This window comes from Mesocricetus auratus, unplaced genomic scaffold (assembly GCF_017639785.1).
Source record: "Mesocricetus auratus isolate SY011 unplaced genomic scaffold, BCM_Maur_2.0 Super-Scaffold_6723, whole genome shotgun sequence".
Classification (NCBI taxonomy): Eukaryota; Metazoa; Chordata; class Mammalia; order Rodentia; family Cricetidae; genus Mesocricetus; species Mesocricetus auratus.
In genome coordinates this window covers 3,004,412-3,032,017 of record NW_024429183.1, presented here as the reverse complement: position 1 = coordinate 3,032,017, position 27,606 = coordinate 3,004,412, and the positions used below count along the sequence as shown (strand labels likewise).

The 27,606-nt window shown below is 50.4% G+C and overlaps 1 long non-coding RNA gene across 1 annotated transcript; it reads left to right on the top strand.

The window, feature by feature from the left end:
- Positions 1 to 142: 142 nt before the first annotated feature.
- Positions 143 to 27,479, top strand: LOC110341452. The gene is made up of 6 exons (XR_005873231.1): positions 143 to 940; positions 23,505 to 23,658; positions 24,391 to 24,466; positions 24,613 to 25,094; positions 25,545 to 25,704; positions 26,244 to 27,479. It is a non-coding gene; the product is annotated as an uncharacterized LOC110341452 (long non-coding RNA).
- The last annotated feature ends 127 nt before the right edge of the window (positions 27,480 to 27,606 follow it).

The following is a 27,606-nucleotide window of genomic DNA, read 5'->3' as shown; positions in this document are numbered from 1 at the left end:
GTCCTGAGTGGCCCTTGGCTGACAACTGGTAATTTCATTCTCTGTGTTTTGTTTGGGTTGTGGAGACACACTCGGGAAGACCAGGGACGATTCCTGTGAATGGCTCACATTTCCCGTTTGTCGTCTGCAGGGCACTGTCTGAGAGCTTGGCCTGGGTCCCATGAGTCTGTGCAGCTACAAACAAGCCTGGTGCTGCTGTGACACAGACGAGGCCGGAGGAACAGGATCAAGGATCTACATTATGGCGGCCCTCATGAGGTAGCACGGCACTGATTCCTGGGAGGGGCCATCACCACCCAGTGAAGCCAGTACCTTCACCATCCCCATGCTTCCAATGGGGAAACTGAAGCCAGAGAAGATCTGAGGATCAGCAGTTGCAAAACACCAAGTCCCACGTCTACACTGCTGGAGACACCGCCATGTGTTAGCCGGTAACATGGGAGTGTGCTTGCATTTGCCAAGGCCCTGTGGTTAGCGTCCACACACGGTTAGATGTTACACTCTCAGAGCGGGGTGTGTTCATGGAGGAAAAGAGAAAAGTGGAGACTCAGAGACGCTCCTCCAGAATGACGTGGTGGAGGGCATCAGGCACCAGTGCATGGGCTGGTGCCACCACAGCTAGGTGGATCTTCCCACATCGATTAGCTTCATCTAGAAACTTCCTCATGAGCTCAGAGTCTCCTTACTTCCATGACTCTAGATCCCACCGAAGCAGCAGTCAGCATCAACTGCCACACTCACAGAGACCCCATCTCAAAATAAAAAGAAGTAGGAAGTCAGTGGGGCTGGGATTACAGGTCAGCAGTGGAGTGCTTGCGTAGCTCACGCAAGGTCCTGGGTCCGTCCTTTGCATTCCGTTAGCTGTGCTTCCTGGCAACTCTCCACCGGCATTGGATGCTTTGGTCCTTTTTACAACTGAATAATACGCCATTGCACAGAGGTAAGGTTTGTCCATTCTGTCATCTTTTTGGGGGGGGGCTTTGGGTTTTTTGGCTTTATGGCCGTTAATCATGCCATGAACATTCCTAGAAGAATATCCCTGTGAATACATGGCTCCATGTCTCTTGGGTGTAGATTTGGGAGTAGACTCTCCAGACCACACGGTGACCCCACCTGTAGATTCCAGAGTAACTGTGCTGGCTTTCCTCCTCACCAGCAGCCTGTGGGAGTGGCTCCCCTTCCTGACACCCAACATTCCATCTTTCTGGCTTGTAGCTGTGCTTGTGGGTGTCAAGTTCAAGGGTTGCCCTGCCCCTTCCTGACTCAGGGCATCTTTGCTGTGCTTGTCAGCACTTCTCTCCATCTTCCCTGGAGCAGTATTTACTCAGATTCTTTACCAAATGCTGTATTTCAGTCATTTTATCACTGGGAACTTTGTCTTTGGCTCAAGAATCCTCCCAGCCCACTTAAAATGTAAAACCCTAGGGAATGGAGGTTATTATCACCTTCTTAGTCATTTACACTTTAGTGTGAATGAGGGGCCAAGACATTTCCTGAGTGTGGCTGATGATGCCAGAGCCAAGAGGCCAAGAGAGCAAAGCTGTGCCCATGTGGAAAAAGCCCCTCGTGGGACCTTGGAGAGCCACAGGTACCAGCTTGCCTGGCAATACTCTAGGCTTCCCCAGGACACAGTAAACTGGGCAGTCACATACCTTCAGAATAACTGGCTAAGGCTCAAACCAGTGTGCAGGCCAGGAGAGAACTCCCATCATTATTGTCAATGGCTGCTCTTGTTCGCACTTGGGTACAGCTCTGTACTCTTCAAGCCTCTGTTTTATCATTTTGTGTTTCTCACATGTCTGCCTGCTCACACACCTGCCCACACACCTTCCCACACACCTGCCACACACCTGCCCACACACCTGCCACACACCTGCCCACACACCTGCCCACACACCTGCCCACACACCTGCCCACACACCTGCCACACACCTGCCACACACCTGCCACACACCTGCCACACACCTCCCCACACACCTGCCACACACCTGCCCACACACCTGCCCACACACCTGCCACACACCTGCCACACACCTGCCCACACACCTGCCCACACACCTGCCCACACACCTGCCACACACCTGCCCACATCTGATTGTAGACCTACTATATGGCTACCCACACCTGCCACACCTGACTGTATACCTACTATACACCTACTCACACCTGCCACATACCTGCGCATGTATCTTCCCAAACACTTCCCAGTACCTGACTGCACACCTGCCTACACTCTTGCCTAGCATCTATAACATGACACAAGTGAACTTGCCCAGCACCCAGTGAGCCCTGTCTGATGACTCATTTTCAACAACAACCTGACTGGATTTTAAAAACTCATGGAGGCACACTTCTGGGCTTGTCTGTGAGGATGCTTCCAGGTGGGAAGATGCACCCTGAGTGTGGGCAGCACCATTCCCTAGGCTGGGGTCCTGGAAAGTGAGCTGAGCACCGGCAAGCATTTCTCCTGGCTGTGGTTCACTGTGACCAGTGGCCTCATCCTTGCCTCCACGACTTCCCCGCCACGATGGGCTGAACTCTCCAACTGAGTCAGAGTGAGCCCTTCTTTCCTCGCGTAGCTTTTGCCAGGCATTTTGTCCCAGGAGGGTGATTAATGCATCTGCTGCCTCCCGAGAAGTCCTCAGCCAGTCAGATAGCTCCACACTGTGTGAGCCCCCGTTGTGTTTCTCACTGCTGGGAGGCACAGTGCACGATTGCGCCCTTGGGAAACCCCGTGTGACTGAATGCCGTCCCCTTACTCCTTTCTTTTGCTTTTGCCTCCTGTCAGTTCCTGACAAGGCCTGCTCTCCCACCTCAGGACCTGTGCGTGCATCGGTCCCTCAGACGGGAATGCCCTCCCCCTACTGTCCTAGTGCTAGCATTCTCCCTTCCCTGGCTTTCTAGCCACCTCCTTGGCAAGGCCTCCCCTGACTGAAAGGCCCAAGAGAGACCTCTTTGTCCCCTCCACGTTAAAACGCAGCTAGAAGGCCCCATCTAATGATCAGTGTCTGTCACCAGATGCTGAACCTATAGGGGCCTTCCCTCTCTCCAGAACTGAGACATCCCTTTTTGTTGTTTCTGAACTGCTTGACCTGTGGCATTTTGTTATAGCAGCCAGAGCAGACCAATGCAGTAACAGCTGTGTCTAGTTCAAGAGCTTAAGCAGTGAGCCCTTATTCTGATTGGCTGGGCTGGGGCGTGCTGCTTATCAGGGCAGGCGCTGAACCACCTTCACTCTTCCTGGTGGGTACATCCTGCTTGTGGCATGGCTGGGACACAGGAGGTCCCATCTAGCCACATGGTGTCTTTGCACTTGTCTGTGGATCCTGCAGACTCAAGGACGCTGGTGCAGCAGGAGATGGCCTCAACATCTGTGGGAGAAGTTGTTTGAGGGAACTGAGGTGTTGGTGGGGAGACTCACAAAGACAAAGAGAAAGCTTGGAGCTTAAAAGCACCCAGAAGTGTGGGGCCCAGAGGAGGTGGCCAAGGTGACAGAGGGAGCAGCCACAGCCTGGCCTGCCTGTGCCAGAGCAAGCAGGGAAGGAGGGAGGAGGGACAGCTCTGTGGAGGGCACAGTGAGTGGCATCCTTAGGGAGGGACTTTAAGCCAATCTTGAGGGACAGAATGACAGGCAGGAAGGGCACAGAGGTTAAGGCATAGTGGAGGGCCACAGGGTCACATGTGGGTTCCTGGAGCTCAAACATGACTCCTGTGGGGCCCCTGAAGCAGATCTCTGTAGGATCTGGCCTGGACACTGGTCTGCGCTCCTGAGTACCTATCAGCCTGTCAGCTCTGAGACCTCTGGATTCTTCTCAAAGCACGTTAGATGAAGATGATGATGGAGGCGCAGAGACTTGATGCGCTAACCCTGACCCTGACAGGGCTCCAGAGCCTGAACAGAAAGAACCGAGGAGCCTAGACGGGCTGCAGCTACCCCACGGATCCACTCACTCCATGGCCAAATGGGGTATAAATCCCTTCTGACTTCGTACCTGGGGCTGCTGGGCAGCTCCTGTGCCTGTGGGTGATGGGAGCAGCAGCCACCATTGCGTGTGGCTTTGGGAAGGGGACTGTCCATGCAGCTCTAAGAGGGTTCCTTCATGGCTCAGAGCTGGAGCGGCTGCTCACGGCTTCCTGCTCCAGTGCTCCCAAGGACATGCCCTATCCCCACTGACTCTGTTAATAGGGTCTTTGTAAACATCCCCAAGTCAAGACGAGGCTGTGAGGTCGTGCTGGATGGAGGGAGCCCCGACCCAATGACTGGTGTCCTTAAGGAAAGAGGGGACCACAGGGACACAGGCACGCTAAGGGAAGGCCTTGCGAAGATGGAGATGGCGTGGGGTGAAGTCCCACTGGGAGCTGGGGGAGCTAGGAGAGGCTGCCCTGGGCTTGTGGAGGGGCCTGGCCCTGCTGACACCCTGGCTTTAGCGTCCTGGAGTTTAGAACAGGAAAGGGACACTCTGAAGTGCTCAATATATATCTCAGGGAACTGGCACCACCAGGACGTTAGTAGCAGGACGGGATTCGAACTGAGGGCCTCTCTCCTCTGTGGTGTTTCATGGTGGTGGGCACAGGCAGCTTGGGGTGGGTGTGGGAACCTGGCCACCGCCCATGATTGCCCCTGAGAGGCTCCACAGGCAGGATGAGCGCTGACGTCCTCCTCTAGCCTGGAGCTCTGTGAGTTCAAAGCCAAAACCAAAGCAGCTTAATCAGTGTCTGTCCTGGAATTACCCATGCGGCTGGGCCAGGCTCGTGGCTGTGGACCACTGGCGCTGTTTTCTTCCGGGAACCTTCCCTTGCATGCGGTTGGGGGCACTTAGCATTGCCGTCTGTCTGCTTTGCCCTGGGGCGCTGGTCACGTGAGGCAGCCATTCTTTGACCGAGCATCTTCTGAAAAATGAGGTTTTTCTCTGTGGTGCCCTTCCTCCCCCAGACTGCACACAGGACTAGGCTGCTGGGAGCCACAGTGGGGTTTTAGCTCTGGGATGGTGGTGGCCAGTGTCCATCACGGAAGAGTGGTGAAAGCTCGGGAGAAGCCCCAAGGGAGGATGGGGCAGGCTTTCAGAGAAGCCTAAGGAGCTGGGGGCATGCGACTGGCTCATGCATGGAGCCCTGGACTCCACCATGTAAACCTGGGGCAGGGCTCATGCCTGTAGTCCCAGAATTTCACCCCTTGCTACATCATGAGCTCTGGACTAGCCTGGGCTACACGAGACACTGTCTCATAAGACAGAATAGGGAAAAAAAGAACAACAACAAAAACCAAAGTGCATCGGCAACGGAGCCTGCTAGTGCTGCACAGACCTTTAATTGAAGCTAGTCTGGAGGCAGATGCAGAAGGATGGAAAGTTCAAATCTAGCCTGGGCAACCTAATAAGACTGTCTCAGTGTAAATATGAGTAAAAACAGGGGTACAATACAGCTCAGTGGTAGAACACTTGTCTGTCATGGGCAAAGTCCTAGGTTTAGTCACCATTCAGAAATGAATACATACATACATACATACATACATACATCACACACACATGCATGCATAAAGCTGAGATGTGCCAGAGGTCAAAGGTGGACAGAATCCTCAGAGTCATGACAAGAGGGAAGGGGCTGCATGGACATGTTCTCAACCTCAGATGTGTCACTCACTTTTGGGCCTCGGTTTCTTCAGCTGATGGTTGAGGCTGCACAGACGGCTCTCTGTAGAATCAGAATGAAGGTTGCTAGAGTATGGCAGAGTAGATAGTGGCAGGGGCTATTGGCTGATGGCCAGGGCCATGCTGGTGTTCCCCATTCCTGTGGCTCAGCTGGAGGCCACCTCCCCAGGGCTGAGTAGGCTCTGTGTACCCACCCCATCTGCCTCCCACCTCAGTCCTCTCCCCATCTGTGCTGGTTTGAATAGGAATGGTCCCCATAGCTCATATATTTAAATTCGAGGTCATTAAGGAAGGATCTCAATATTTGAGGAGGATTAGGAGGCATGGCCTTATTGGAAGAAGTGTGTCACTGAGGATGGATTTTGGAGTTTCAAAAACTCAGGCCAGGCCGTCTCTCTTCCTGCTAACGTGGATCTGGATGTAGAACTCTCAGATCCTTCTGTCTGCTTGTGTGCTGCCATGCTGACAGCACACTGATAATGGACTAACCCTCTGAAACTGTAAGCAAGCGCCAATTAAATGCTTTCCTTTATAAGGAGATGCCATGGTGTCTCTTCACAGCAACAGAACACTGATTAAGACACCACCATACTGGTGGCTTCTTCCAAGATGGGCGAAATGGATGAGTTGGGTCAGACACACAAGGATGGGAGTGATAGGTCAGGTCAGCAGACCCCCTCCTGTCATGGATGGTACATGGTGACTGGCCATAACTCCTTGCAGAGGGGACCTGCCTATCAACCCAGCAATGCTTACTTTATAGGGAGGCTATCACATTGATGGGTAGGGCTGTACCGTAAACATAACCCCCATGTCTTTACTCTCTCCTCGGTGACATTATAAAGCCTTGCGTGCCCAAGTGCTCAGTGTACGCGCTGCCCTGAGCACACACAGAGTTGATGTTTCCACGGAGGTGGTTTGGGTGAAAATAGGAAGATTTGATGGCCAGAGCATCTAAAAACAGACAAATGACAGCAGAGAGTGCAGAGTTGATGGACCCAAGAGCCTTTTTTCAGGGAGCAGGTGTCTGTTGGACCAGGGAGCTGAAATGAAGTGACCAGGACCTGCCATCTCTGCCAGAGGCTCCCTGAGACGACTGGGACCTCATACGTAACCCAGCTCAGTGGTAGTAACTGATGTACCAACACCCTACGTAACCCAGCTCAGCTGTAGTAACTGATGTACCAACACCCTATGTAACCCAGCTCAGCTGTAGTAACTGATGTACCAACACCAACACCCTGACAGTGAGCGCCATCTTTGGGCTGTCTTCCCTTGCTCCTCAGGTCCCTCATTAGCCATTGAGTCTTCTGAGATCCTTGGCTTGGGTTGTTTTTGAAGCATCTTAGTTTTAAAGCCAGGGGGAGTTTTATGCTATTCAGGGTTTCTCTAGAAGGCTCCTTGTTTGAGATCCATCAGGTATCTTTCCCACAGAGCAAAGCTACTTTCTGAGGAAGAGCAAGGGTGAATCACTCCATCAGGTCAAGGGCATCGCATCAGCCTCCAGCACGATTCCAACCTGCCCTGTGCCTCCTCTTTAGCTGAGACTGCTTCTGGGTTCTCCATTATTCACCTTCTCATTCTCTTCCTGGTGGTCCTAAGGAGTGGACTTGAGGTGCCATCTCTGTTAGGGGTAGGACCTACACCAGTTCACTGGCCTCCTTCCACATGGATGAATCTCTTCATCTTCCCTGTTGACTTGTTTATTCAATCATTTATTATCCAACTGTGAGCCCATGATGCTTATATCATGGGTTATAAATACAATATTTATTTTGTGGCTCAAAAGCTCTGTCCCTAGCCACTGGGACACTCAGCATTTATCTACTCTGACCTGCGATAGTCCATTAGGGTTCCCGTGTGCGCCAGCACACTCATTTACTCTCAGATGCTACACGATATCCAAACTTATTTGTTGTGTTTCTGGCCTCATTGTCCATTTCTCCAAAGATCACAGAGTCCTCTCATTTGAAAATATAGAATTTAAGTTATCAGGAGCTGGTCCTAGCAAGTCCCAACCCAGCCAACGTTCAGCAGGCAATTCTCAGGAGTCTCCGGGGGACGAGAGGCTGATGTGTTTTGGTTTGGGGTAGACCCGATGACAACGTGGGTATCTGCATTAGCCACTGTCCTTGTTGCTGTAACCAAACACTTGACAAAAGCAAGGTAAGGAAGGGTTTACTTTGTCTCACAGTTTGAGGATGCTGTCCATCACGGCGGGGAAGGCTTGGAGGCAGGAGTGGGAGGCATCCATCTGGTCTCATGGCAACCGCAATCAGGAAGCAGAGAGATGAATGCTGGAGCTCAGCTTGCCCTCCCCTTCCCCCAGTCTGGAACCATAGCTCTTAGGATGGTGTGGTCCAAATTTACTGTAGGTCTTCCCACCTCCATTAACATGATCTAGAAACATCCGAATAGACAGACCCAGAGCTTCTTTCCCATGGTGATCCTGAGTCTTAGGAAGTGGACAGTGAAGGCTGACCCATCTTAGTGGCCATCAGGGTTCATTTTTGACCACCTGCATGGCAGCATGGGCCTTGGGATCAGGGGTTTTCTCAACAGACTGTGTGAGGGACCTATTCCCATAAAATATGTATCTTCCTGAAGGAAACGGGAGCTCTGGCAGGAAGCCTTCAGAATTGATAAAACTCCTGGGCCAATGCTCTGGGCCAGCAGGTTACCTTTGTGAGGCAGGGGAGGTGAGTGTCCCGGAGCAGAAGATACGGTTTCCTAGGTTTGGGCTCCATCTGTGCTCCTCCCTGGATCTCTGTCTGATATCTGTCCATCCTCATCTCCAGGGGTTTTGTCTGCTGTTGAAACCAGCTTTTACCCTGCAGACAGTAGGCCAGTTGTGCCAAGAAATGATATTGCTTGGGAGCATCCCTCAGCTGATGACAAGGGCTGCTAGGCCTATCCTACCTCTCTGTTCCCTTAGGTGGGTGACTGTGAGGCATACCCTCCATGTTGTTCTATAGAACTTCTTTGGGGGGCCCATGCAATGATGGGAACTTTACAGACAAGGCCTGTGCAGAGGCTGGGTCACTCCCTGGCTCACTCATTTCTTCCCATTTAGTGTTGCAATCCATTTGAAACTGAATTCTTGCCTTAAGTTCTGCTTGGGAGAAACCCAACTTCAGACTGGGTAGAATGGCCCAGCCTAAGCCCTTCTGAAAACATGTGCATGGTTCCCGCTCTCCATCTTTGCGTTGTCCTGGAGCTTGGAAATAACCTTGTTTTGTGGTGGCAAAGAAGCCCCATGGCCAGGCAAGCAAAGGCATAGGACATATCCCTGGAAAGCTGAGCCCTGGGTCTCCATGTCTCTGTCCTTGTGGGACATCTGGTCCTGGGCTCCCTGTGATAATGTCACAGAGAGTTCAGACCACCCGAGGCGCAGGCTGGGATAGGGAGCCTGGCAGTTAGGGTGGAGGCGGGTGCAGTGGGGCCCAGAGAGGCTGGGTCTCGGAGGCAGCAGCATGATAAGCTATTGCAGGCGCAGCAAGAAGGCTTGGGGCCAAATTCCAAGGATTTTGCTCAGGTAGGGGTTTGGGGCAGGATTGGGGGAGCGGACCGCATGGATGAACCATCTCTGCCTCCATCTCCTTTATCTGCTGCCCAGAATGGTGTGATTTCCTCCCTTGGAGATGTCTTCAGCAGCCCAGATAAAAACGTGAGTGTGACTTATTAGTTCACATTCCTCCCTGCTAGCGTGCCAGCCCGGCTCCCGGAACCCTTATCAGGGGAGGTTCTGTGCCCAGCCTCCTCCTCCTCCTCCTCCTCCTTCTCCTCCTCCTCCTCCTCCTCCTCCTCCTCCTCCTCCTCCTCCTCCTCCTCCTCCTCCTCCTCCTCCTCCTCCTCCAGTGGATTGAAGCCTGGAGACTCCACTAGATACCAGCTGACCCAGAGGGAGCCACATCACGCAGCTGTACACAGACACTTAAAATAAGACTGTAGCCTGGTGACCAACGCCTCTTAGGCTGACAGCAGGAGTGATGGGGTGGGCATGGCTAGTCCTAGGCTCAGGGCCTTCCCCACTCACTGGGAGGTTCACGTGGAGATGCTGGGAAAATGGCTAGGCTTCACAGAGGCGCCCCATCCTGCCTGGGGCCTGGCGGATTAGAGAAATACGTAGAATTTCCAAATTTAGCATGCAGGAATGGCTCCATATAAACAAGGCTGCGTTTGCAGTAGAGAGGCTGAGCAGATAATGCCAAAAAAGTCCCCCGTGCAACTGAGTCCTGTGGGTCTGCAGCCAGCCTCGAGCTGACTGCGCACGCAGCCTCTTCCTGCAGGCCTTCTGCCTGGGTGGTCGGCCGAGACTGGAGGATCCGGCTGACAAGTGCTTTACACAGGCCAGATTATAAACTGTAAACCTCCTGTCAGGGGGCAGGGGGCCTGAGGCCTCCCCAGCACTCACAGGCGCAGTGTGTCCAGGACGATTGCTCCACTGAGGAGGCAGCCTGCTAGCCTCAAGCAAGGCAGATCTTCAAGAGGGACAAGGGCCAGCATGGGGATTCACTCTGATAGCTTCTGTTTTAAATGAGGGTTTCAGAGGGCAAGGTTGCAGAGGAAAAAGGACCAGTCACAGCTTAAGGAACACACATGCATAAGCATACATATCCGCACATGCATATATACACAGGCACATATGCCTACATGTATATACTCACATGCATGTATACACACACACACACACACACACACACACACTCACACGTGTTTGTGTGCTCACATTCACAACCCTTTCTCCCAGCAAGGTAAAGTGAAGGGTCTTTGTCCCCTTGGTTGTGGGAAAGCACCTGTGGCTGGCTCCCTGCTAAAAGGCCAGTCTTCTCTCAGGTGTGGGGACAGTGGCATGGAGTGCTTGAGCTGGCAAAGGCAGCCATGCTGGCTCCCTGGCTCCCTACTCAAAGCAGAAGGCCTCAGGGTCTGGGCTGTGAGTGTGGGGACAGCTATGAGAGCCGTGAGAGATTTGGCTACTGTGGGGAACTTGACCTCTGGCACTGTGTCCTCCTTGACCAGCCTGCTGGAGACTTGTGTGAGTGAAGATAGGCCCAGAGTGACCACTACCACCATAACCCAGAGATTTCCAGTTCTCTGGATCCAGGAACTCTGGAACCCGGGGTCCTTTGAGAGTGGCATCCAGGGGTGCTAGGTGAATCAGCACTTGTCCCCTACGAGCCCAGCCAGGCAGACGAGGAGGTTGCTCAGGCTTTTACTCTGGGAGCCTCCTCTATACTCTGAGCACTGTTTTGGGCGTAGAGAAGGAGGGGATGTGTAAGGCAGGCAGGAGTGGCTTCATGGAGCCCATGACACACGGGGTGGGAACATACCACCACAAGGACCTTCCTACGAGAGGCGTGGGGTGCTGGAGAAGCAGTGGGAAACAGAACTGGAAAGGGCCTTGGAAGTGGGAAGGGTGTAGTCTAGGGCCTTCCACGGATCCTGGCATTTGTATAAATTAACTGAACTAAAGTCAGACTGCAAACTGGACATGTGGATATACTGGCTCCATTTAAAGTGCTCAGATGCCATGGGGGATGGCTATACTAGCCAGGGCAGAGCTAGAAAATTCTGTGATGAAAGGTTCTATCTATTTTCCCCTCTTCCCTCAAAATTATAAGCCTTGAGCTTTTGTCTGCTCTTCCTGGGTTCTGAAAAGAAACACAGCCCAAGAGAAAGATACAGGGAGGGCAAGCACCATCCCACCCAACGTGAGAAGGCAACACAGGCAACTCCAGGCTGACTCACACATCACATTGTTCTCTACAGGCCAGGGCTGGAGAAAGTGTTTAGCTGAGAGAAGAAAGCCCGAAGTGCTTTGAGGGAAGTGATTGTGCTAGTCCAGTCACACATTTGAATTAATAGAGCACTTGTGTGCAGGGCCCCTGGTTCACAGAGAAGGTAATTGTGAGAGCCCTGTGTCGTCAGAACTTTCAGCCTGGTGGCAGAGCCAGTATTCATTCATTCATTCATTCATTCATTCATTCATTCATTTGCCTAGCATGAAGGGGGTGCTCCAGACTCCCTCATCTGCTCTGTGGTGAGGGAGTCAGCTTTGTTTCTTAACTTCAGCATTTCCTCGTTCAGCCAAAGACAGGGGGATATTGCCTAGAATTCTCAGGGATTTTCTAGAATGCCAGTGTGTTGGGAGATGTCATTCTGTAAACATGTGTCTGATTGGTTCGAATAAAGCACTGTTGGCCAATAGGGAAGCAAGATAGGTGGGACTAGGAGTTGAGGAGGATTCTGGGAAAGAGAGACACAGGTAGACACCATGTAGGCCGCCAGAGTAAGAGGTCTGGACCCTTTTCTCCGGTAAGAGAAATACTTAGATTAACAATTATGGGTTAAATACTTACGTCAGAGCTAGCCAGCAAGAAACAAGCAAACGGCCAACAGCTTCATAATTAATATAGTGTCTTGTGTGTTATTTGGGGACTGCAACTGTGGCAGGGCCCAGACGGATGGCGGGGAAGGCAACACGTTACACCAGTGTGCTGCTAGTTTTATGTCAACTTGACACAAGCTAGAGTCATTTGGGAAGAGAACCTCAGCTGAGAAAATGCCTCCATCAAAATAGCCTGTAGGTAGACAGTAGGGGCATTTCCTTGGTTAATGATTGATGTGGGAGGGACCAGATCCCTGTTGATGGTGCCACCCTGGGCTGTAGTTCTGGGCTGTAGATGAAGGCAGGCTGAAGAAGCCAGTAGGTAGCATTCCTTCGTGGCTTCTGTATCAGTTCCTACTCTCGGTTCCTGCCTTGGCTGTCCTCAGTGATGGACTGTAAAGTGCAACAGAAAAAAAATTATTTTGTCCCCAAGTTGTTTTTGGCCATGGTGTTTTATCATAGCATTAGAAACCCTAACCAAGATAGAAGTTAGTACTAGGAGCAGAATATTATGATACACCCTACTGTGTTTTGGGAGACTGTGGAAGGAGTTTGGAGTCGGGGATTGCTGTGACAGACCTGACTGTGTTTGGGGGGATTGTGGAAGGAGTTTGGAACTTCGGGTTGGAAAAACTGTTATGTATTCAGAGCTTTAATGAGCTGGTGTGGAAACTGAGAGCAGCACTCTCAGTGTTATCCTACCAGTGAAAACAACGGAGTCTTGGCTTGTGATATTTCAGAGGGAAGCAAAGACTCTATCAGGAATATTTATGTGATATTTTGAATTAATAGTATGCGGAGTCTGGTCATCTGGGGACAAAGAATCAGCTGAGACTAAGAAGAATCCAACACCTCTGAGGATCATAAATCTGGGACTATTTCCTCAGGTTCAGCACACAGAAGCTGTGATCCAGAGGGGGCAAGGCTGCTTCTTATTTTGACAGCCAGACTTGGTGATGTGTGCTAGATTTGAAGGCGTGAAGGGGCCGTGGAGAGCAGCTGAAGCTTGGCACTGTGAGAAGCCAGGAGAGACCATTGGTGAAGGTGCAGCCTCAGTTGAAGTAGAAGGTTCAGGACAAAGGGTTTATGGAGAGAAACTGAGGTTGCCACCATCTGGCAGTGTTAAAATCCCTGGAAGCTGAGTCTAGGAGAGGCTGTTGATGAAGGTGTAGCCCAGTTTCAGTGGAGACTCTGAAATTTTGAAGAGGTCAATACCAGGACATGACCTCCAAGGACAGCAGTAGCTGTGGAGTGAAGCTGGTGGCCTGGGTCTGGGAGACAAACTGTGTGTATGCTGTGAATGGCAGAGCTGGAGAAACGGAACATTTGGGGGCCCAGAGGATTATGGGTGGATTCCAGATGCCGACCACTGAGCTTATCACACTGTAGACTTGTTTTGCTTTGATTTGGTTGTGGCTGCCCCCCCCCCATTCTTCCTTCTTGGAGTAAGAAAGCATGCAACTTATTCTTTTATTTTGCAGATGCCCCAGAGAGGCTTTGACCTTTGAAAGAGACTTTGCCTATTTCAAAGTATTTGGATTTTTAAAGATTGGGACTTATAAAAGTTAGGATGTTGTATATTGTGATATTACTATTAACATGTCATCTTGAGGATAGACGAAAAAGGAAAGGTCCTGGTTGAATAATGATGGGTTTGTGTGTGTCAGCATGACAAGGAGTCACTTGTGCTGGCTAGTTTCATGTCAATTTGACACAAGCAAGAGTCATTTTGGAAGAGGGAGCTTTAATGGAGAAAATGCCCCCTTCAAATGCTTGTAGACCAGCCTGTGGGGCATTTCCTTGATTGGGGATTGATATGGGAGGGGGACATCTCACTCTGGGTAGGTCATCTCTGGGCTGGTGATTCTGGGTTCTATAAAGAAAGCAGACTGAGCAAGTTATATGGAACAAGCCAGTAAGCAGCACCCCTCCCTGGTCTCTGCATCAGCGCCTGCCTCCAGGTTCCTGTCCCATTTGAGTTCTGCCTTGACTTCCTTTCTTTCTTGAGTAGCTTTTAGCCATGGTGTTTTATCACAGCAATAGAAACCCTAACTAAGACATCCAGGTGCTCCTGGGAGTAGACAGTGCTGGAGGTGGGCCGAGCTGAGGAGAGGGGCTTGGGGCTTTGTGAGTGAGCCCTGCTGCCTGAGCTTGCTGGCATGTGTTGAAGCCCCTTGTTCCTTTCCCTTCTGGCCCCTCCATCTTTTTTTTCTTAAGTGGTATTACTGGTGTGTGTGTGTGTGTGTGTGTGAGTGTGTGTGTCTATGTGTGTGTGTCTGTGTGTGTGTCTGTGTGTGTGTGAGTCAGAAGCCAGTCTCGTGTGCTGTTCCTCAGGTGCCATCACTTGCTTTCTGAGGCAGGGTCTCACTGGCCTGGAATTCTAGGATTAGCTCAGACTGGCCATCCAGTGAGCCCCAAATATCTACCTGTCCCTGCCTCCCCTGCCCTGGGATTACAAGCAAATGTCCACGACTGACTTCTAAAATGTGGGTTCAGGGAATCAAACTCAGGTCCTCATGCTTGCAGGGCCAGCCCTTACAGACTGAGCCACTTCTCTGGCCCTGAGGTCAGTTTCTGCAGAATGACAGGGGCTGTGTCAGGCTTGCAGACGGCGGGCCGGGGACTCAGATATAGCACAGGAGAGACGATGCTGGAGTCTTGGTGTGTCCGCATCAGCCCTTTCCTCAGGTCCTGCCGACCTGGGGTAGGGGATGGGATGCCGAGGGTGGTTCCTCAAAGCCCACAGCAGTTTCTGCCTCTGACTGGCACTCCTCCTCTCCCTTGGCCTCAGCTGTTTCCAGGGCCCTTGCGTTCCACACTCCCCATACAATTTCTCCCCATGACTCCACTGATAGTCATGGCACTGGGGCAGGCTGAGTGGGCAGTGGGACCCCTACATGTCTCATTTTCATTAAAATGCCTACTCAAGTTGATTTTTTTCTCTGCTTGGTCTCTGGCTTACTGGACCAGGAGATGTAGCCAAGTGACACGTTAGCTTTCTGCACCCCAAAGTCTCCTATGTTGGAATGTTTGTTTTGACTCTTGGCTTCAGCCATTTCAGGGTGTGGTCATTTGGTCTGTGCTTGGACAGCGCTCACAGTGGGGATATACATCAGAGGGTGCTGCTCACCTCATGCAGCTGGAAGGCACAGGGTGGGGGAAGCAGCATCCTCTTCTAGGGCCTGTCTCCTGTGACCTCACTTCCTCCCTGCCATGGGTTGTGGAGCCAGGTTCAGCTGTGGGCTTCCAGCACCGCAGGGTGTAAGTTGCACCTCAAGGCTGGCTCCCGGTGGTTGGGAGGCAGAGAGACGTACCTCTCTGAGTCTGAGATCAACCTGGTCAACACAGTGAGACCCTGTCTCAAAAAACCCAAACCCAATCAATAGTAGCAAAAACTAAAACCAACCAACCACCACCACCAAAAGACAGACATACTGTTTGGCTTATTAGTATGATCCATTAGAAAAATCAGGGTGGTGGCTGTGGCCTTCTGGGTAGAGTGATTGCCTAACAAGCTGCGGTCTTGGGTTCCACCCTCAGCTCTGAATAAGCCAAGCACAGTGAGACATACCAGTGATTCCCAGAACTTGGGAACAGAAACAGGAAGATCAGAAGTTCAAGGTCATCCTCAGCTGTATAGTTGAGTTTGGGGATAGCCTGCGATACATATTTTTAAAAGACCATCAAAAAGAAAATGGGATATATCACTGTACCACTTTAAACTGCCACACAAGCCACTTGGAGCTTGTAATTCCAAACACTCCAATCTAATTCCAAACAGACCTAACAGGACACATGACGGTGGCCCACTAGCTGGAAAGGTCTTGCGGCCACCAGCTGGGAATCATGCACTTAGGACACGGGCCTGTGTGGGATATTTCCGATTGAAATCATCGCAGACCGTAAGTTGTCATCATCGAGGGGGTCAGAGTAGAGCCAGAGACGCCAGCTGATGATGACCGTCCACAGATGCCACTGAGAGGCCACGGTCCTTGAGCGTGGACAAACCGAACTCAGGAATGTGGGTTGGGAATTTCCACCAGTGTGCTCGCTGCCACCCCCAGGGCCTCGCAGGTTTCCAGGGATTACCCAATCTCAGGCTACGTAATTCTGGATCGCAAAGGAGGATGGAGCTTTGAGGTCTTGCGGTGACTTCCAGATGTTCTGAAAACTAAACCACCCACCAACAGCTGCATCAAACATTCATTAAGAAGAAGCCCCCCCCCACTTCGGCCTTTGCTTTCCCCCAACCCCGAGAACTCTTCCTACACCGCTCTCAGACTGCATCAGAGCCGCGCCATCCCAGACTTGTTAAATTATCCTGTCTGCTGACTGAGTTTCTAGGATCTGTGCCTCGCAGGTCCCCACAGCAGCCACAGAACTGAAACTTTTGGAGAGGTAGACTTTAGGAGGGCAGCCGTGAGGAGGAGGGCAGGCCCGGGTGGGCTGCTTATTCATTGGCCGACTCAGCGTTTGCTCAGAACTTCTGTGGCAATTGCTGGGACTCCAGGATGAAGACGTCACAGCTGGGCTCTCGGAGAGGTTACTCATTGTCACCAGAAACACACACAACCGGCTCAGCTGGGAATTGCAATGGGAGACATGTGTTGTTCCAGGAGTGGCCCCAGGATTCATGATCATCCTTGGGGACCTGCCAGTGAGGTGGATGGATGTGGACAGGCAGGGCCTTTTAGGGTTGGGAGACCAATGAGGTGCTCCTGTTCCTGGCTTGGCACAGAAGAAGGGGTGTGGCTGAGCATGTAGTCCCATTTTCTGTAAAGTCGACACAGCTCTGCATGGGCCCAGCTGCTGCTGTGTGGTGTTCAGTGTTCATGATGGTTTAGATGTGAGATTCACCTCTCTGGGCTCCTGTGTTTGAGAACCGGGTCCCTAAATGTTGGTGCTGTGCTGAAGTAGTATAGGACCTTGAGGAGGCGGGGCCTCATAGAGGAAGTGGGTCACTGGGGATAGGCCCATGAGTAACACATTCTAGCCTTTGGTCTCTTCCTGTTTCCAGATGAGTCTCAGCTGCTGTGTGTCCTGCCACCATGAACTCCACCGTACTCTCACCTTCATGACCGACTGTGCCCCTTCAGACAGAGAGCCCAGACACACCCTTCCTCCCTGATTCTGTCTAGTAAGAGAAGTCACTAACACCATGCTAGCTTCTCCAGGCTTAGGAACCAAGACACATCAGCATTCCCAGTCAGTTGGACTCTGCAGACGGTTTTCTGGGTACTTGCCATGTTTTTCTTCTGTGCACTTGGGATGAAGTAGCCTTCAATGTCTGCCCATCATGATGGCTGTGGAAATTAGCGGCAGATAACTCCTGTAGAAATTCTCGTTGGATAAGCCGTTAGTTACCATGGCTGTTAGATGTGGTGGTAGGGAGTGACCGGGTACTTCTGGTTGAATAATGCATGGCTTTGGTTCACCGCTGTTCACTTCCCTGCAGGAACTGATAGTGCCTTACAGAGGCATGCTACCATGTACCACGACAGCTAGAAAACATTGTATTAACCAGATATCACATTATGGTCGCCGAGGTTACATGTGCCACATCTGGTTGCCCAGGCCTAGCACTCAGGAAGCTGAGGCAGGGAGATAGCAGGTTTGAGGCTAGTCTGGGCTGCTGAGTAAGATTAAGGTCAATTTGGGCAACTTAGGAAAAGCCTATCTCAAAACAAAAACAAATAAATAAATAAATAAAGGTAGGGCTGGGGTATAGCTCAGTGCTAAAATACTGGCCTGGTATAAAGCTCTGGGTCCCATATAATCAAAAATGCAAAAATAAAAGCATATAAACCACAAGTGAGGCTGGCCTTCTCCATTTCACCAGACCCAGGGCCCGGATGCTGAACGATGCTGTCCTTCCCTGGTATCAAAGGCTTCAAGTCATCATTCCTCTGCCGCCGCTTAGCCCTTGTCCAAGGACTCCACCCTGTTTGCCTGGGCTGAGATTCTAATTGTGCTGGATAGGGTTCTCCAGAGCCAGTAGGCTGTAGTTAGAAGCAGACCCTGAGAGCCTCATGGTACAGGCCACCTCCATCTGCCAAGTTCAGGTTAGAACTTGCAAAGACTATTCTTCTTGTCGACTATGTCTGGAATGAACTACAATCCAGAAATGGAGGACACACTAGTGAGAGATTTTCTGCTTGGTTTGAAGCAGGTGAATCCATTTCTAATCCAGCTCTGCGAGGCAGGAAGACACACACCTTTGACCCAGATTTTGAGGCAGGAAGACACAGGCCCGTATTAGGATCTTGAGGTGAGAAGGCTCACCTTTGACCTTGGCCACACCTTCTGCTGGAAGCCCATCTAAGGACATGGAAGAAGGAAGCTTTGGCTCTTTGCCTGCTTGCCCTCGCCTTGCTAGCACATCTATTCCTTCATTGGCATTGGAGCCTGCTTCTACGGGATTCCAGCATTTACAGAAGACCAGATGAGACACCCAACCCTGTGGGGCTGAACAGTTACTAGATTCTTTCCATTCACAGCTAGCCATTGTCAGGTTATCTGGACTGTAGCCTGTACGTCATTCCAGTACATACCATATAAATTTAGAGAGAGAGAGAGAGAGAGAGAGAGAGAGAGAGAGAGAGAGAGAGAGAGAGAAATAGAGAGAGAGAGAGAGTCATTCCGTAAGTCCTGTGACTCAAATAGTCCTGGCTAACACAGAAGCCCAGGTGAGTCCATGATGGTATTCTGGGCTAAGTTCAAAGTCCTGGGGGCCAGAGGAGACCCTGCTACAAACCTCAGCTCAAGGACAGGAAATGTAGGGTGAGATCAGTCTTTCCAGGCTGTTTCTCAGGCTGGGCATGTGGGCTGGTTCAACTTCTCTAACCTGTTGGCTCTTCCCAGGCTCTGGGCTGACTGGATCAGGCCGCCCTCAGAGAAAAACCCCTTTCAGGTAAATGGAACCAAGGATTCAGATGCTGACCGCATCTGGAAACCCTTTTCCAGACACATCCAGAAATGACATATAATTTGGGCATCCCAGGCCCAGTCAAGGGGACATCAGAATTAACCACCCTCTGACCTCCAACAGCAAAGACAAGGTTTAGGGTTTTCTTGTCTTTATTTTTCCTCCTCACCTTTCCTCCTCCTTCCCTTCCTTCCTCCCAATTTCCTCCTTCCCCTCTTGCTTCCTTTTCTATCTTTTCCTTTTCTTGAGACAAGGTCTCATGTAGCCCAGGCTAACCTTGGACTTGCTATGTAGCAAGTCCTTAAATCCCTGATTCTTCTGCCTTCACAGAAGTGGGCTCTAGGATTACAGGCAAACATCAATAAGCCTGGCCAGCAAAATGAAGTTTGTTTTAAATATTTTGGGTCTAGAAGTAGGACCTCCTGGCTGAGGTCTGGTTTCCAACAAACAGCAAAAAACAAGCAAAACAAAACAAACCCCCCCTCCACTGTGTCTGCAGTGGTATCCCTCCCTAATTTCCTGTGTGACAGCAACAATCTTCCCCTCATGGCAGTTCCTGCAATGATGAAATGTGGTGTCTGCTGCTTTGTGGACACTGCAGTGCAGGATGGGACTGTCCTCTTGACTTCTGAGAGACAAGACACCAAGATATCCAGTGAGGGTATATCTGGGAGTTAGCAGCTGGCTAAGTTGCTGGGATTTAGGCAGAGTTTGCGACATGATTCCATCCACAGCCAGATAGGACTCAGTGACAACTGGTTTTACCATGAAGACAGATGAGCTAGGATATTCAGACAGACAAGCCTCAGTTGTAGGTTGCCCTGACAGGGTCACATGATGTTGAAGGCGGAACTCTTCAAATGCTCTTAAAAACTGTCTCAACTCCAGGAGTTTCAAATCAGATCTAGTAGAAGTCTTGTGTGTTGGGGGGTGGGTGGGTTGCAGTGTTTGGGGTGAGGGTAGAGGCTGGTCCCTGGGCTGGGTGTGACTGAGTAGTCAGGACTTTGGGGCCCTCCTCTTTGAGGCACTCTGAACAGCCCTGGCTCTGCACATTATGCTTTGAGCTGAACTTGTGTTTAAAGAAATGAATCTCAGATTAAAAATAGCTGAAGGGTTACAGACCCCACTCTGAGGGGCTTCACCCTTGCTGTGTTCTGAAATCGCTGGGGGAATAGTAGTTACCCGAGCTTGACATCCAGAAACTGACACAGTGAGTCTGTGGTGGGGTTTCAGCATCGGCATTAAAACAAACAAACAAACAAACAAACAAACAAACAAACAAACAACTTTCTAGAAGATTCTAAACATCCCCAAAGTTGAGACCTGCTAACTGAGTCTGACAGTCTTTGTTAGATGGAGAACTAAGGTCCCAGGGGGCTGCAGGCTGGATGGTGCCTTATTCCAGCTGCTCTCCAGGCTGGATTAGGACTTTGAACTTCTAGAAGTTTAGTAGCACCTTTGGGTTTTGTTTTGTTCTGCTCTGAGACTGAGCCTCACTCTGCAGCCCAGGCTGGTCTTGGACTTGATCCTTGGACTTGATCCTTGGCCTGTGTCTGCCCTTGCTTCTTGGATTCTGTGACCCGCCTACCATGAAGAAGGTAACGAAGTGCCCCATGCACACGATGTTTCTACAGCTTTTTTTTTCACATTTGAACACACATTTTTAATCTGGCATTTGAGTTTCTGAATGAAAAAAAAACTTCAGGCAAGAAAGTACATCGGAATGTATACTACTTCTGGGAAACAGAGGCACTGGGGTCATGCTGCAGGGCTCAAGACCACACAGAGGCACAATCCCCAGAGGGAGGGCTACCAAACTTATGGTTTAGTTTTACCACTTCACATACTAGATTCCCATCCTTGGGGCCTGGGACTGGGAACTGGGAACTGGGGACCTGGGGGCTGGGGCTGGGGGCTGGGGACTTGGGTACCACTCCACTGCTAACTGGTTGGTGAAGACAAACTATTAGTACCGGCAAAGTGTTTCCTGTTTCCAAGGCCAGTTTCAATGTGGCTTTTTTTTTCCTTTAAGAACTAATGGTGGTGCGAGCCTTTAATCCCAGCACTTGGGAGACAGAGGCAGGTGGATCTTTATGAGTTCAAGGCCAGCCTGTTCTGCATAGTGAATTCTAGGACATGCAGGCTTACATAGTGAGATTCTGTCTCAAAAAAAAAACCAACCAAACCAAACAAACAAAAAACCAAAGTCAAAAACAAAAGAAATAAAGGAAAGAACCAAAATGAGTCCTCTCACACAAGCACAAACATACATGAACTTGAGGACAGAGTTCTATGCCCAACACCTACCTAAAAGTTAGGTGCAGCAGGGCACTGTCAGAATCCCAGTACTGGGGAGGCTCTGGGACTCTGTGGGCAACTGGCATAGGTCTATGATGAGATGCATGCTCAGTGAGAGACCCTGTCTCTGACACACACACACACACACACACACACACACACACACACACACACAGAGACAGACAGAGAGAGAGAGAGAGAGAGAGAGAGAGAGAGAGAGAGAGAGAGAGCAGCCAAAGCAAACTATCAGATGCAAAGCTCATTCTACTCATTGTCTTAAGAGGGATGCGAGGGGACGGGCGATTCAGACGGAGGAAGCTGTGAGATTGAGGACATCTCATCACAAAGCCGGGGAGAGGTAGGGTGAAGGTAGTGGGCCCATAATGTTGATTTCAGGGTAGAAAATGTTCAGAGTCATACCAGCAAAGTGTCAGAGCCAATGGCAGCTGCACATTTCTTTTTAAAATCTGGCCTTCTGTGACAGTCTCTAATAGAAAAATCCCTGGAGTAGGCAGGTAGATCCTGGATGTGGTGGTGGGCTGGGCAGTGTCCCCTCTGAGCCCATGCCTCCAGTCACACATTCTATAATACTTGCCATGGTTAGTTGTAGCCGCCGACTTGACACAGCATAGACTCACTGAGGGAAGAGAGTCTCATTGAGAGACTGTCTAGACCAGGTTGGCCTGTGTGTGACTGTGTGTGTGTGTGTGTGTGTGTGTGTGTGTGTGTGTGTGTGTGTGTGTGTGTAGGGGAGCTATCTTGCCTGTTAACTGATTTAAGAAGACCCATCCTGAATGTGGCAGCACCATGTCATGGGCTGAGCTCTGAATCCTGCGAGTGAGAGAAGAGCTGAGGGCGAGCAAGCATTGACTGCACATGGGATGTGACCGGCAAGCACCGACTGCACATGGATGTGACCGGCAAGCACTGACTGCACATGGATGTGACCGGCAAGCACTGACTGCACATGGGATGTGACCGGCAAGCACTGACGACTGCACATGGATGTGACCGGCAAGCACTGACGGCACATGGATGTGACTGGCTGATTCAAGCTCCTGTCATGGAGACCTGCCCTCGGTGATCGCCTATAACCTGGCACTGTGGGCTAAAGTAAACCCTCTTTCCACTAAGCTTTTCCCCAGGGTGTTTTATCACAGCAACATAAATGAAATCAAAGCACTATGTTCTTTGCCACTAAAAGGATTCCTGCACCTGGTATGGGTCTGGGACTCACTGTGACCTACACACAGATTGTGATGAGTGTGAGCTGAGTCTAAGGCCACCTGAAGCCCCTGCTTTCTGGAATGGGACGATCCCTCTTGTGAGCTTGCTGCCTGTTTAGGTGATAGCTTGGCCACCTCCAGGGGTAACACTAAAGAAATGAGGCTGCTGGAACTGAAATTCAGTGACAACAGGTGTCAGCCATGTGGGTCTCACACAGAGCAGATGAACCACCCAGTTAATCTTCATAATCATGAAAGTCAATGGCAGTTTTTATTTTCAACTTCTGTGGTTTAAATTGGGTTGCGGTGCCGTGACAGACAGCTGATGGTAATTGTTAGGTACTAGAAGTGAGGTTCTACTGCCGTGAATAGATAGAACGTCAGGTGCTGACTCTGAAATCAGAAAGTGAGTGGAGGCCAAGAATGTAAGGGCTGGATGATGTCATCCCTGGAGGGGGGAGGTGAGGACCTGAGCCTGTACCCAGCACATCAGGGAAGCAGCTACTGGGTGATGTTGTGGAGAAGGGCACTTGGTGAATGCTGCTGAGAGTGCAGTGCTGGAAACCATAGCTGCTCTTTTTAGATTCCTAAGAAATGTGTGACAAGGAAATGAGGCACAGGCTGCTCAGTTTCTAGGCTGCATGCAAAGGACCCAGAAAGTTCTCTCCAGAAAGCAAAATACACGAAAACAGATTAAATTCCTGAGAAGGCATCAAATCCAGGTGCTGTTGGTAAAATGTGCACCCATGTGAATGTTAGTTATGCTTCTGTTGGAAATGTGTGACCATATGTCTGGCAGAGGCACCTTGAGGGAGGAGAGGTGCATTTTGGCAAGAATAGAGTTTGAATGTGACATGTTCCACACAGACTCATGTATTTGAGTACTCAGTCCCTCCAACTATTTGGGGAGGTTGTGGAACCTTTAGAATGCAGGTGTTGCTATAGGGAATGGCGAGCTGGGAGGTGGGCCTCATGCCCTGCTCCCTTCTAGCTCAAGCTTCCTGCTCCTTGATCCACAGAGATGTGAGCAAGTTGTCCCACACTCCATGGCCACTGTGAACTCCACCATGACTCCCCTGGCAAGAATGCAGCCACTCAAACCATGGGCCAATATAAAGCCTTCCTCTACATCACTCCTGTCAGGCGGTGTCTTGGTGACGACAGGAGAAGCAGGTAAGACCAGGGAAGGGCAGATGAGGGGCTCATCAGTCATCACACCCAGAGGTAGTGGACCTAGGCAGACAACCCAAGGCAGATGTTTTTGTCATGTCCTCTGCTGAGCAGGGAGAGCCAGAGACTTTCTTTGGCTGGTAGGCTGTAGTAGGAGGGAAGGAGATCTCACTTCCAGTCTAATCCTCGTGGATGTTTCTCCCCTGGGAGCCAAGCTGCCATGCACACTTAGGAGTCCCAGTGCCTATGAATGAGCTGCAGGAGAGAATGGTCTAACAGGACTTCAGCTGAGCTCCGACAGCCAGGGCAGTTGTTCTCTTTGGCAATCCTACTAACACCTGGGAGCCAAAAGACCCTGCTGAACCTTGTCATCACCCAGTCCTGAGTGGTCAGAAATGGCTGCGTGCATATCTGTATGTACACGTGGGGTATGCACGCATGAACACGTGGAGGCCAGAGATAACGTTATGTATCATTTCCTAGTCTCAGTCTCTCTCCACCTGTTTTTTGATTTCTTTCTGAGTCAAGGTATCACTGTGTAGACCTGGCTGGCCTGGAACTCACAGAGATTCATCTGCCTCTGCCTCCTGAGTGCTAGGACTAAAGGTGTGTGCCATCACACCCAGTTCTACCTTAGTTTTGGGGATAGGTTCTCTCCCTGAACCTGAAGTCACCGAATAGACTGGGCTGGCTGATTTGTGAGCTTCAGAAGTCTTCTTGTCTCTTCCTCCCCAGCATAAGGATTACAAGCATGTGTCAACATGATCAGCATTTTCCGTGGGATCAGAACTCAGGTCCTCATGTTTGCACAGTGAGTACTCTACCCACTTAGCAACCCGCCCCCCAATCCTGGAAACCATTGTGTTTTGTTGAATGACTTAGTTTAGGTGTAGTTGCAACATATAATGTAAGTGACCGGCTTTCCTTCCAATGTCCTGTTTCCTTACCAATGTTTAGGGCCTCTGCATTGGCTTTGCTTAGCCTTTGTGCGACAACGACTCATAGCTTTGCATCTGTGTGTCTGTGAGTAGCCCCCCATGCTTACCCTACACAACACTGCTGACCATCAACCTGCATGCCCCAAGGGGTCAGCCCTCTGGGCTGATGGCACCAAGTTAGAGCCCTTGATGCCAAATGCAAGCTGTTTGCTCCAAGCTTGTAACATAGCCAACCACATGCACTTCTATTTTAAAATAGAAAATCTTTGGCCCCGAGACCTTAACTTCATCATTGGAAAGCAGGGAGAGCCTCATGCTTAATTGCTAGAGATGACACTGAGAGGGGAGAGGGAGAGGAATGGGAGTGTCCCAGTCCCTGATGTCACAGGCCTCACTGCTGAGCTCACAGATGCTGTGGAGTGGAGGAGGCTGACAGAGACAGGGACGTGGCCAGTGTTCCTGGAAGCACTCAGCCTCCTGGTCACACAATCCACTTTGATTGTAAGTACGGGTTTGCATTCACTAATGGCAGGGTTGGTGATGAGTGTGATCAGAGAGTGCCTGACCCGAGCATTGGCTGCGGATTGCAGCCCTGGATGGGATGTTGGCCATTTGACCCCCAGCTCCCACCATCTGTATTTCTGAACTGGGAGTGTGAGGAAGCTAGCCCCGACTTTTTACCTGGGAAGGCTATTATTGGTCCCCATGGATAAGGTCTGCTAGAAAATGCTAGAATCTGATGAAGCTTTTGGAGGAAGGATGGGGACACAGTGTGGGTGTAGTGCAAATCTAAGCTAAGGTGCAATGTCTCTTCTGCAGCCTCTAAGGGGCTGTTAGCAGTGACTTCTGGTACCACTTGTGTTTTGTTAAGATGTATCAGCCATGGGGAGCTCACTCATGGTACAGAGCTGACCTGTGTCTTTGTTGCACATTAAGCACGGGGCGGGGGAGGGGGGCAACAAGAAGATCTGATACCTAGGAACCTGTGGACAAGAAGAATTCTGGTGGATCACTCACGTGATTCCAGTTGGGATCATTTGGACAGAGAGAAACGAAGGTGCTGACTGCTTGGTGGACCTGGGGGCTGAGGAGTAACAGACAAAGGGTGGAGGTAAGAGAGTTTGCAGATGCGGAGGTAAGAGAGTTTGCAGATGCAGAGGTAAGAGAGTTTGCAGATGCGGAGGTAAGAGAGTTTGCAGATGCTCCCCCCAGGTGCGTGCACAGGCATGGGAGATGCTGAGGAATGGCAGCATTAGAACCCAGATTCTGCTCTCAGGCTGTTTGCTCTCTCTTCTGAGGCCCTTGGGTCCTGATCCTTGATTCTTCTGCTCCTCCTAGAGGGCTGGTGATGAAAACAGTCAGTTACTTAATTTACTTGAGAGAAAGTTACTTTCTAGACTAGAGCTTTGGGCGTGAAGCCTGCGCTGTTTCTAAATAGTAAAATACCATCTAGTGTAACACACAATATAGACAAGGCGCTGTGGCCTGTGGTAAGAAGCTGGACTCGGCAGAGTAATGGGGTTCATTTGGGTATCCCTGCAGCTCTCCTGACCTGCCTGGCAGGAGTCTTTAGGTACCATGTCTGAACATGGCTGCCTCCATCAGCAGCTCAATGGAGACTAACTTCTTTTTTTTTTTTTTTTTCTCAAGGGAAAACATTTCCTAATCTTTCTGTGAACTCTCCCTGAAGGTTGATTGGCCAAGCAGGGCCATGTGCTCACAGGCAGTCACAAGAGAGATTGGAAAAGAGTCTGTCTGGAACAGAAAGGAATAGGAACCTGCAGGGCTTCCAGAATGCACGGTCACATGCTCACTAAAGGAAGAATTCTGCTTTGGTCCTGGGACTGCCATCAAGCTGTTTCTTCACTTGTCCGTTGCTCGTCACATGTGCCGTGGAGAAGGTGTCTGCTACAGTTCAGTAATCCTCAGTAAGAACCAGAGGGAGTTCCTCCGCTGGATCAGGAGGAGCTGCAGAGTTGCACAGGGGACACCTGACCCCTGTCTCACACTGCAGACAAGACTTCATTTCAAACGCACTGGAAATCTCAGTATAAGAGCTAATACATGGATCTTTTAGAAGAAACCTGCAGAAACACAAATTCATCTAGTTGCATAGATAAGTCAGGATCTGCAGACATTTAAAAGCTTTCTCTTTGGAGATTAAAAAACAACAACAAACAAATAAAGCAAACAAAGGACTGTAAGAAATGGTCTCAAGATGTTTATCTGAAAAATGTCTTGTATCCAAAATACATCTAGAACTTTTACAACTCATCATTAAGTTAACGCCTCAATTTTTTAAATGGCTGATACTTCTGCACAGACCCCACACAGAGGCAGGAAGATCCAGCAGGCACATAGTAGGACACTTGGCACCGCCATCACCCCAGAATGCAAATGGAAGCTATAGTGTGGTAGAAATTCCCACCTTCCAGAGAGGTTAAAATTAAAAGCACACATTCACAAAAAGGCTGCAGACAAGTGCTCAGAGTCTCAGTCACAACAGCCAAAGGTGAATACAGCCCCAAAGACTGTCACCAGGTCAGCAGGTAAATCAGGTACGCCTATGTGATGGAGCAGTGAAAAGGAACACGGTTGTCATTGCTTAGGTGATCGAGGACATTTAAGACATATTTGCATGAAAAATTCAAATCCAAAGGATCCAAGACCTGTGGTCACACTGCTCGGAACTCCAGAGCCAGCTGTGCCAGGCTGCAGTTGCAGAAATTGGATTGGAGGCTTGGAAAAGATTGAGGGCTTGGCGGAGGGCAGCTTCTGTGCTAGTATAAATGAACAGAATAGACAGGTTCTGGGTTTCCATGGCACACAGCTGGCAAGGTTTAAAGTGGGATCATCTTACGTAAATAAACTTTACTTCGAACTTCAGTTTTCAGATCTGATCCAAAGCAGCAGAATCGCACACCTCGCTCTCCAGCCCACGGAAATCTCTGCTTCTACTGGGTTTGTAATCTCGCGGGGGATAACTGCAGCGCCAGGCAGGTATGGTAAAAGC